Genomic DNA, 13,095 nt, shown 5'->3' on the forward strand with positions numbered 1-13,095 from the left:
TAATATTGAAAGTATTATAAAAAGTGAAAGTGATATTACTATGTGGCCTATTTAGCATTATTTGGAAGGTTCGGTATTCAGCCGAATATGCGAATACCTTGTAGACAATTCAATGTTATGACAGTCACAGTCATACCTCTGGTTTGATACCACTTTTGTGCAATAAATATTACATAAATATAAACCTTACACTGAAATTTTTTCAATCGCTATTCTCAAAACTGCGTAGGTAGTTTCAAAGTGTAGGTACTGACAAACAATTTATTATAGTAGTGAGCAGTGAGCTAGTTCTTTCTCTACAGCCATGTGATTTATTTTAGAAATATATCTCGGCGGCATTTGTCTTGTTAACATTTGTCTTTCATTTCCACGCGTACTTTCTTGCACGAGAAAATACTCGGGTCCGCTTCGGCCGCGTACGCAACCGGAGCTTCGTAACCAGTTGCGATCGAAGACTTTTTCGGTCTTGTACGAAACCAGTTGCGATCAAATACTTTTTTCTTCTCATACGTAACCAGTTACGATCGAACACTTTTCGTTTTTGTACGAAACCTCTCGACCGTTCATAGGTACCAGCAAAGACCTTCCTTAATATAAAGTACTGTACACGTTATACACGTAGGGCAGCCTTCGCCCGCCGTGACAAATCACGCTCACTACACTCCGCTCCGCAGATTGTCACGGCGGGCGAGGGCTGCCCTCCCTCCGCGCCTCCGTTTTCGGAATTGCTCTCTAGTGGTACGTGGATAGTACGTGGCGTGTAGGACGGAGCCGTACTCCTAACAGAAATACGTCTACCTTACCACTTAACTGACCTGTGTACCAGTACCTACGTGTATAACGTGTACAGTACTTTATATTAAGGAAGGTCTTTGCGGGTACCTATGAACGGTCGAGAGGTTTCGTACAAAAACGAAAAGTGTTCGATCGTAACTGGTTACGTATGAGAAGAAAAAAGTATTTGATCGCAACTGGTTTCGTACAAGACCGAAAAAGTCTTCGATCGCAACTGGTTACGAAGCTCCGGTTGCGTACGCGGCCGAAGCGCTCGGGTCAAACAGATCACTGTGTTATGTCTTTCCTGTAGACATACACAAGAGTTAAGGGCTATAAAGGTTAATTTTCTTATTTAACCCTTATCCACGTGAAAAGGTCCTCCTTTTATTTAGAGAACTATGATAAAATCATTGCTTACATGCCCACAAGCTGTTAACTATTGCCCACAGGAGAGAAAAATGTGCTGTTCGCGATAACACACTAGTTTTCTCTCCTGTGGGCAATAGTTAACAGCTTGTGGGCATGTAAGTAATGATTTTATCATAGTTCTTTAAATAAAAGGAGGACCTTTTCACATGGATAAGGGTTAAATAAGAAAATTAACCTTTATAGCCCTTAACTCTTGTGTATGTCTACAGGAAAGACATAACACAGTGATCTGTTTGACCCACTCAGCTAATAAATTTTGTGCCAGCAGTCGCACTGCCTTAGCCACTACCAAAGTAGGTACATACCAGGTGTGGCCTGTAATATGAGCAAAAAATTTAACTGTAGGCTGTACTCCTCATACTGACCAACATATGTTCAGCGACTTTTAAAAATAACTTGTGGTTTGATTTTTAATACACTGTAAAGTTTATTCTAAGACGCAATGTATTGCGAATTTTGTTATGTTTAAGGCGCGACAAGCAACTTCAATCACAATGGCGTGGCGATGGCGTCCATTGAAGATATAATATTTATTTTGTATGAAAAATAGGGAGTCTACTTCATAATTTTTAAAAGTTTTTGATCAAAAGTGTCACCATTTGAGGAGTACAATCTGTTTTAATTATTTGCTCGTGTTACAGGCCACACCCGGTATAAGTATCCAACGAGGCGAAAATCTGACTAGTGACCTCCATCTTTATAGATAACCGCACCGAAGCAATGTGGGTCACAAAATCGCAGTCGTAAATGATTGAAATCAACTTTCAGAGTGATTTCAGACATATACATGCTTAACTATCTATAACCTATAGGCACGTTTTCTTATTTATTATACACCTATTCAGTTAATTACATAATATATAAGTGGAGTAAAGAAAAGATTTTATTACCATTTACGATGCTACAACTAGGTATCCCGCTGTGTGCAAAATTAAACATCTCTTTACCTATGCATAAAAAGCTTTGCCACCTAAAACATCAATTAATTCCCACCGTAGCAAACGACCACACTGTCGGCAAGTCGTTCTTATAACAGTCACTGTCTCATATATCACAATAAAAAAAGAAAAAGCCATTGCCCCCTAATAGTTAAATGTCCCTAAATACCAATAACGTTTGTCAGTTCCCCGCCAAAAACAAACCGTGAGTTATACCCATAATGTATTGTGTTCTACCATTCCGCCATTTTCCATTCTCCACAGACACTACCCTGTCAAATAAATTTCAGACCTACGGAATTCACAATAGGTCGGGCCGTTCCACTTTAGACCTGAAATCGCTTGGCAATCCATGTTACTCCTAAAGCAAAAACTACGCAAAACCGCCTGATGGCCTCAAGCGATTCTGCGCTCAAATCGATAAACAATTTTTTGCCCCAACCTTTCATCTGATACTTTCGGCTTATAGTTTTTGCTAGCGGTTTTTTCGAGTACCCCTATCTTTTGACATTACCTTTATTGCCGAAGTATCTCTTAGAGCTATCATAGCAAATTCTAATAGCAGTTGTAAGTAGCTAAAACTGCTGGCTACAACCAAAACAAATTCAGTTGCTATTCGATTAACTGTTATGACTGTTTCTACAGCTTTGACCTTAGATGCAGCGAGAATATTTAGAAATTTATTTGTTTATGGGTATTAGCGGGAAGCCGTTAGATAAATCGAAATAGGTAGCTAAAGTGCGAGGTGGTAATTCACGCACCCACTACCATATACATGTGTAGGAATATTAGGAACGCTCGATTCGTGGAAGATTGTGGGTATGTGGCGCATGTCACGTACTAGTTAGGCTACTGTAGACCGGTAGACCAATGAAAATGACATGTATTAGCTATTGGTCTGTTTAGTAGACACGTTGTTGTCTCTGATACGGTAATTACCGTAATATACAGCAATTCACGTGCATTTTGATAAAAAACACGGCATAAGACAGCAGTCCATTGCTATATCTCCCATACATATTCCCCGCACTTTTGCACTATTTTTTGTGATACGGCAATATTCTTACGATTTCCTCTTTATGCGCGGCATTCCTGTACCTACACGGCAACTCCAAGATCCGACAGGAACAAAGCTGTTAATAAATACTTAAATATTTTTAATTATTGTAATTTCTACATCGAAAACAATATAGGTACTTACCTAATCCAAAGTTTGTAATTAATGAAATTGCTACATCGAAAACAATATAATCCAAAGTAAAGGCAAGGTGAAGGGTGAAGGCAATTACTTGAATGGTTGTGATATAAGAGGTTTTTGGTATCAAACTTTCATTCTAATTATAAACATATTCTCACTTGAACATTGAAGCTTTCAGGGTAAAAAACGAATTTGTATCATTTGACCAACTTAAGACACGTGTAAAAGAGGTCTATTTGATGTTTTTGTCAAAAGTCCTGAAAAGTTTTCAATTTCACAAATCTACCAATTTGCGAAACGAATCGTGTGAGAAATTAAATTAATTTTAAACCATAGGAAGTATCAACTACACCTACGTACTGTACTTTTATCAAAATCATAAGCTGACTTTAAATACTGAAACATTTTAAATGGAATGAAGTTGGGAACGCGAACCATTGGAATGGCTCCCATTAGGCGCCAATGCGTCGGCCGCTATAGACTAGACACAGCCAATTTCATGCTCTGGCGCTTGCACCCCAAACTTCAATTGCGTGTCATTGACTTTTTAATTTATATATTTATTTAAACGTAATTACACGGAATAAAAATGCACAAGTGCCGGACTAATGACATTCTCTTCTAGTTTACCAAATCAATTATAGAGGCACGGAAAATGGTGCAAAGATTTCGAAAATTTTGAACATTAAAAAACAAAACCAGCAATAATATGTTACTCTTTGAAGGCTGCAAAAATATGTGACGCGCTCTTATGGCTCTACAAATAAGTTCGTGTCAGATATTTTTGCGGCCTTCGTTGTGTAACATATTATTGCAGGTGACTGTACGTGACTTATTTTGGTTTGATAATTATCTGACGGCTCCTATCAATATTAAAAAAACATAGATGACATTAGACATTAGAGATGGCTGGATGACCTCGACGCTTTTCGCAGCGACTGGCGGGGCCTTGCACCAAACCGTGATGAGTGGCGGAAGGCGCAACATAGGCTATTAAAAAAAAACATAAACATAGTGAAATTACTAATCAAAAGTAAAGCGAAGGGATGCCTGGATGAGGGCAGTCGTAATGGAAATATCTAGAGAGACATATTTAGCAATGCACTGCTGAAGATTCACCATTCTCTACTTAACACTTTCGGCGCCAGGCGAGGCGCCCGTTTCCAGTACAAAATGAACTCGCATACGTGTTCTTGGCAGTGAATGTGTTAACAGGTACGTAACTTTTTATTTCCTTTTATTTTATTCCTATTTTTCCTACCTAATTCTAAGTTTTTGAACGTAAGTCGCCGCATTTGCATTGCATCAACACAAATTTTATACATTCGCGTACGAGTACAAAAGGGAAATTTTAGCAGCCGTTTCCAACGTCACCAGAGTAGAATTTTGAAATTGACATTCGAATCGGAGCATTGGTATCAGGTTTGAATCATATTAGATTACTGTATCTACTCTTTTGCGCTGTAACGAAACCATATTGCGTTTGAGCATGATGCATTGAATTAAAATCAGATTTGTATTAGATGGAGACTAATATAATGCTGGCCCAGGAGGCCATTCGATCTTATATTTCTATATGAAAATGATATTGTTATTCGTGCGTGAATTTCGCTCATACATGTGTTAACGTCGCGATGCACCGGCGAATGATAACAAAATTAAATCATTGTCATATCAAAATGTAACTTCGAATTGTCCTCCCAGATAGGTAATGGAGCCAGTCTGAGCGGCGCATGGCGAATACTTTTCAGTAAAATCCCCTGAAAACTATCCGGTTCGATAGAAAACTCCATTTCTTTATTTTATTTCGGGTTTCCTTTTATTTGATCTTGGATACTGGTTCTCTTCAGGAAGTTTTAGTTGAAATTAGTTTTTGAGTTAGGTATTGTAACTGCGTAATAATTTACCTAATTTTCAACCTTCGACTGCTTCTGGGAATCTCACAGTCGTGGTCAAATTTTGTTTTTTTTTTCTTATAAATAAATTTTAAACCTTCGGAATTAAACAAAATTGTATAGACATTAGGTACATCTATTATATTATAACGTTTCAAAACCAGCACTGTTAAATCTAACGCTACCTAACTCTAAATGAGTAGTGACCGACTATTACACAGTCATCAATATGTGAAACTGGTAATTTTAGCAAATAATAAGCAGGTATTCTGCAACTTCACGTATAACAACCATAGGAAAACCTGTTTGAAATTAGAATTTATTGCACTAAAATACGAGTACGGCTATGAATGCCTGGTATGTCAGAATAGAAATACATAGGTGCATGGCAGGGTTGGTAGGTTATGCAGTGTTAGGTACTTAGCTAGAGGGTGTCCAGTGCCAAATTTCCGATTTCAAAATTTTATAAAAAAATATTAGTTATCCAAATCTATATATTTTTATTAAAAAACACGAGTATTTTATTTACTTAGTGTACCTAAATCAAATTTTCTAAATTTGGAACTCAGCTGTTTACGCACTCCTACTTTTTCATAATATTAAAAAAACTACTGGATTGGGCCCATACATTCCACGACTCTTCTCTTTCCGCACAGACTCTACCTGTATATGCACGAAGCTCTGCTGGCCAGTGATCCGTTTTCACTAATCAATCCGCAATACCCACAATATATTCGAAAAATATTTGAATTTGGAATCGGAAATCTGCCGTTGGACAACCTGTAGATACCTGGTAGGTATGGATAAGGTTGTAAAAAAACGGGTTTTTTTGAAAAAAAACATGAAAAAAAACCGTTTTTTTTCTGGAGTACGTTTTTTTTTCAAAAGTATGAATACTCAAAATTTGCAAGGCAGTTAATACTTTTATACGGTTGTTTTACTTGTTTTAGACTTTATGTTAACCATTAAACCAATTTAATTTAACAACTTTGATTAATAGCAACATAAATGAAATCTGTAGTGGTAGTTATCGCAATTTACTGTTGGCAACACCAACGCCTCTCGTCGCCGCATCGGGGAATTCGGGTATTCCCCAAAAATTACTTAGTTTTAGGTTACTTATATAAATAAATCACGAAAAACCGTTATTGTGGCATATTTTTGTTTATCTGAAAAAAAACCTAATTTAGAAAAAAAACCATGGTGCCAGGTTTTTTTTCATGTTTTTTTTCATAAATTTGAAAAAAAACATTTGGTTTTTTTTCTATTTGCAACCCTAGGTATGGAGTGGTATTTAGCTATTAGTCGTTATGGGGAGGCCTCCCACTAAACCTATTTGCCACAGTAACGCGCTAAGTGCGCTGCATCTATCGATTGAAGCCCGTTTATGAGGCATCACGCCCAATCCACCACATCTATAAAAACATACTAAAACTGAAAATCCTGTTGAATTTGCAACCGTGACTAAATATATTTAAGGTCTAAAATTACAAAGATTGTTTGTGTTATTTGTCCCTGATTATCTTACAGTGAGTTAGGTATAAGGTACCTAATAGGTATATATGTTCTAACGACTAGTTAAGTACTCGTACATGCCACTCACGGACGGATGGACAGATGAACGGACGTACAAGAAGTAATTATATGGCTTCCGTTTTTGCCATTTTGGCTACGGACGGAACCCTAAAAAGAAGTTTTCTAATTATCTACATACCATAAAATGGGGTGAGTAGGGTCAAAACTGAAATTCAAACCTTGATAACATTTTATTTTTACATATGAAAACTGAATGGTGTATATAATAAGTGTTCCGGACTTTTGTATTTTAGTTTTTATTTAATTTTGGGTAGTTCCATTTCATAACTTTGACGATAAAGAGGAAAACCCACCTCACCCCGTAGTGCCTCGTATTTGGGGTGAGAGGGGTTTCCATACAAAGGTGATTTTGAAAGATTGTTGGATCGATTTTTTTTTATTATGTGTATTACTATAGCTCCAAATTGGAATACATTATTTTTGTAGCAGTAGCCTTAACATCCCTTCTCACCCCCCTCTCAAACCTTCTCTCCCCATTCATAACCCACCTCTCCCCGCGGAACCTACTCACCCCGTTTTACGGTATACGGGTCACATCCTATGACATTCTCTTATAGTTCTAGTGTAGGTAAGTTGTGGTCGTGATATAAAAATATGAAAACCTCAGCGACGTTTGCGTACCTACCCCGCTCCCTCTTTGAATTTTTAACATCCCATTTTTCTTTATCCTTGTCTTTAGGTTAAGAAAGGCAAAAATAGCGATTTGAACTATTTCACGGTAAAAACTTAAACAAATAATATAAATCCATCAATTGCCAGCTTACAAAAGCTTTTTGATTTAAACCAGCACATTTTGTCTCGTTATCCTTTGTTTAGGTGTTTTACATATCCCTTCAAAGTATAAACATTTTAGGAAAAACTATTTTTCTTAAAAGTGACAACCCTAACATTTTCGCAAATACTCTGTATGCGACTTGTATGAAAATGTGCAAAAAGGCCTAGGTAACATTGCCCACCCAATTTATTTAAAAGTTTATAGACTTATCGCTAAGTTATCAACAGGGAATGGTAGGTTTGCCCAAAAACTTTTTGTTATCCTTGGACATCATCATCATACGATATGGATTTAAGTACCAAATTGACATGGGCAATGTTGGCGAAAACTCCGGATATCTTTGCCCGCCCTCTAAAACGCCAAAAAAGTGGGTTTAAATTTTTTTTTATTCAAATTAACTGATGCACTTCATCACAATGGACTTGCTGAGCAAAAATAAGTCATATGATGTCGTATAATTTTTTTTGTTAGAATTCGTGTATTTTTTTGCTGGCGATAATGACGCATACACGTAAGCATAGTTTTCACAACATTACAGATGAGTGTAAAATAATTTCTGCTGTTTTTATTATAAACCTAACCAGTATTACCTACCTACTAATGCGAATTCCGAAGTGTTAAACGTTAACGTTTCGGCCGCCATACAGACAATGAAACGTAACTAATCAATAACTCAGCAAATGTAATGGTGGCATCTGCATAGGAAGTGGCCGGCAAGTGCCTCCTGACCGGTAACGCGGGAGGGCTATTCTGCACCAGTATCATTTTTGACCTCAGAAAAACAAATAGGTACTAGGTATAGAAGTGACGAGCCGGGGGCGTACGCAGTCAAATGCTGAAAGTGATCCTGCGGCGATCCTCACCAGGCGGAGTCTGCGTTCGTTGGTGATTTTAGATGGTAGTCCTACCACTGGTTAGTCCGTCATCGCTCCTGGTTCCCCCGGGCCGAGTGGCATGCGTAACCGCATTTCTCCAACGTTAAAAAAAAGGTATAGAAGTGACGAAGGGGACGGAGGAGATGACCGTACGAGATGGTCTTAAGGAGCCCACTGATTAACAGTCCGCCGGACGGTATCGGCCTGTCAGTTGGTCGGAACTGTCAAAATTTTATTCTAACTGACAGGCCGATACCGTCCGGCGGACTGTTAATCAGTGGGCCCCTTTATGGAACATTCAGTAGCAGTATTAGCAGCGCTTGTTTGTTCTTGTCATAGACACACTTTTCATTTAAATAACCAAATCTAACCCATCACGAAATGTGTTTTTTTTTACTTTTTATTCTATACTTCTATTTTTTACGAATAGTTTTTAATTATTTTACTTCTGAATCGTGCCGAAATATACAAATGCTCTCCCTTACCTGCACTTTATTAGATTCGCAGACCAATTGCTTGATAAAAACTGCATTCTCAGACTTCTCGACTGTGTCTTTTCAGCTTCGATAATTAAAAAAAAAACATAGGAAATAACTCCTCGTCAAATATTTGCGGTAAAATTATTGAAGCAACAGAAATGACCGGATAAACGCAGAGAATCACCCGCCTCTCTGTGCGCAGTCGCGAGTGCTAATAGTCACATTGATTTTGCAGATAGAAGCCAGGTCGGAGCAAACCTACCTCTCATTCCAGCAATATAACACCAATTCCCGTCTCCCCAAACCCGCAACAAATCGCTAATCACCTAATCCAAAGCACGCTGCAGTTGGAAGCAAGAGAAACCATTCCTTTCTCAGCCGTCAATGGATATGGTTTTTTGGAAAGCATCTCGAGGGCGGCTGAAACTTTTACAAGTTAGGCCGTGAGCAGATATAACAATAACTATAACATTATTAGGTATATTCGAGTGAAGCTACCGTTTTCTTTACGCTCAATGACGACGAATCGCTTTTGGAAAGGAAAATGTTATTATTGTAATAGGTACTGTAATTTTTCTGCCCTTTTTCAGCTTTGAAGATAAATTATAATAATGTAAATCGGTAGAACACGTTGTGAGAATATAATTGATGTTGTATTGCCTCTACATAACTCATTGTTCACGCCTATTTCGAATAATTGTATCAGTATTGCGATTTTATGGAATTCAATGGTAAACTATTATAATATGAACCTTTAGGTATAAGTCGAGGCAGATACAATAAAAACCAAGCTAATGCCCAATAGATGACACCCTGCTGTCACCTCTATTGACAATGACTTAAGTTTCAAGATGACATGTACTGTGACCGCGTCGAGCACCAGTACCACCACCTTACCTTGATAATGCCAATGTTCTAGTGTTCACAGCCTGGTTCCAATAAGTGATAGATATGTATATTGTATAGAAATAGTATACCACATAACTTCACATAAGTGCTTTGGTGTTACACTGTTAACTTAGGTGTAAAGTTTAAATGAAAAAAAAAATAGCCGTTATTCCAATTTGATAACGGTGAAGTATTCATCGTTATTTTCTAAGAAAAGTAATGCTCTATTGATTCTTGGTTACTTGGTAACGGGGTTGTTTTTAGTCTGGTTCTGGTTCGAAAGTTAATGATTGATATACCTACGGCCCAATTCCAATAATGCTTATAAGATGTCACAAGGCCACTTATAAGATTTTTTTTTAATCATTTATTTGTTTAGGGACTAAAATCTTAAGATTACGCCTGTCCCATCGTACCTTAAACTAAATTACAATCATCTACGGCCTGACAGTATACTGACTAATATAATTATACACATTAAATATATCTCCTTAGCCTCTTCAGAGATTGGTGCCGCCAAGATGCTTTGAAATGCGCCTAGATCTAACCTATTAAGATTTAGTGACTTCATCAACAATTGTCTATTACCTTCGTTCCGCACACATTCCACCAATACATGTTGAACATCCTCTACAACATTGCTTCGCAGTTTGGGGATGGCACTTTCTTCATCATAAAAGCGAACTTTTTCAGAGGAATGTATCCTGAACGAAGTCTTAATCCTATAACACTTATAAGATGTGACACAATTTTTCAACCAAAAAACATCACTTTTGACACTGACAGATCGGTATGGTATCGGTGACATCTTATAAGCATAGTTCTAATTGGGCCGAAAGTCTAGAAAAAAGCGTAAGTAAATGTCTCATGAATTAAATTTTACTAAAGTTAAAGAATCGAAGAATTATAGATGTAGGTAACCTAACTTAACTATATCACGATATCTAGTTTTCTATTTTTTTTAATCGGCGCTATTATATAATGGTATATCATGTATGTATGTAGGTACCCTATGTATGTAAGGGTATATCATGTTGTTTCTTTGAGCTGTATGTAAATTTCGCCGAAACGAATTTGCAGTTACCTATTATTTAATTTTAATTATATAAGAAAACCAAACGGACTGAAGTGTACGTATTAAGTTAGTAGCACAAAGCCTTGTCTTATTTTATTTCAGTGACGTTTATAGCGTTTAGCTTAGCGCAAATAATCAACTTCAATAACCAACTCAATCAACTTTTAGAATAAAATTCTAAGTCGTTTACAACTGGACAATTAGATACTTAAAGTAACGTAGGTGTTTACGTTGCGAAAACAAGCAGGCGATATAGCGAGTTACTTGCACGGCTAACTATCCAAGAGTTAAGGGAGTTACGAGCTGCCACCCGCTCCAGGCAACGGGTGAAAGGCTCGATTACACGGGCGAGTGCACTGGAACAGCGAGTTGATAAGTCAGCAGGCTCTGTGAAGACGAGAATGGGATAGAAAACAAGCAGGCGATATAGCGAGTTAGTTGTACGGCCAACTATCCACGACTTAAGAGAGTAACGAGCTGCCAACCGGTCCACACAACGGGTGAAAGGCTCGATTACACGGGCAAGTGCACTGGAACAGCGAGTTGATAAGTTAGCAGGCTCTGTGAAGACGAGAATAGGATAAGAAACAAGCAGGTGATATAGCGAGTTAGTTGCACGGCCAACTATCCAAGAGTTACGAGAGTTAGGAGCTGCCACCCGCTCCAGGCTACGGGTGAAAGGCTCGATTACACGGGCGAGTGCACTGGAACAGCAAGTTGATAAGTCAGCAGGCTCTGTGAAGATGAGAATGGGATAGAAAACAAACAGGCGATGTACGAGCTACTTGTACGGCCAACTATCCAAGAGTTACGAGAGTTACGAGCTGCCACACGCTCCGGACAACGGGTGCAAGGCTCTATAGCTACACGAACAAGTGCAATGGCACTGTGAAGACAGGCGAAAACAGTATTGAATGAAAACGACTAGTAAAGAAGTCACGGATCGTGGCGCTGCCAAACTTTGTCAACTTCAAATACTTAGTTCTAGACTCATTATGTATTATTTTAGCAATTCTTATAAGTATATATTTAATACCTAGTTCTCTTTCTTCATAGGAGCTTTTGATAAGTGCTGAAATAGTAGGTATAATCAGATTTGTAAAATATCTTGTGTGGCCTAATTTGTGGCTTATATACATAATACTATCTACGTTGAAAGTTTTTTTGGTGTTGGCGTGGCGTATTATATGAGAATTAATTTGTACCAATACAGCCACATTTCTATTTAGCTGCTCATTTCATTTCTGCAGTCGGTTCATCCAAATTACTAAATAACATACAATTAAGTTCATGCAAGTAGGTTTCAGTTTAGCCGCTCCACAGTAAAATGTAAGTCAGAGCAAATTGTTCAAACAGTCCATCAGCAGTAGCGAGGCCAAATTAATCTGATCTTCGATAAACTACCCCATCTCTCGCGTGAAGTCCAATTTTGGTTCGAGAACGGGGGGCGAAGTGGGTCAGGCTATTTGGTCAAGGTTTGTCTGTGTGTGCAGTTTACAGCAGGGTGAAAGTGTGTGCGCTCGCTGCACCGTTCGATATCTGTAGCTAAAGCTATATGGTGAAGGGCAGGTGATAGGAAAAATAATTCTTGCATAGAGTCCCTGTAAGCTAAGGTGGCATTTTGGTTGGACTCTATAGTCGGACCAAAGCTAACTCTGTATGGCATTTACAATGACGAAGTGTAACAATGTCATCATTAATGTGAAATTCGTATAAACATATGACGTTATTAATAACGTTCTCACACTGTTTTCAAATCAGTGCAAAGTTAGCTTAGACGGACTCTATTGTTCTCAGCCTCGTCGTGTGATAAATCTTCTTTGACACAGGTCTGAAAAAAGCAGATAAAAGAAAAGTAATTAATCGCTGTCATGTCGTATTAGTATGTCAAATTGTCAATAAATACAGTAAAACGAATGTGCATAAAATATGTACATGAATTTAAACGATGGAAGGTACAATAATACTACAACTGCCTAATAGTTAAGTGCCTACTATGAAGAGCCCAGACAGAACTTTACATAGGTAGGTACTGACCCTAGAATATGTGTCGTAGATTTCTCAAGTTTTTAGTTTTTATTGTCTGTTTGTACACTTATAATTGCTATTATATAATGAAGTGTACAAACAGACACAATACACATGCAATTTGTTGTAATTAGGAACTGCT

Source organism: Cydia splendana, chromosome 2 (assembly GCF_910591565.1).
Source record: "Cydia splendana chromosome 2, ilCydSple1.2, whole genome shotgun sequence".
In the NCBI taxonomy this organism is placed as follows: domain Eukaryota; kingdom Metazoa; phylum Arthropoda; class Insecta; order Lepidoptera; family Tortricidae; genus Cydia; species Cydia splendana.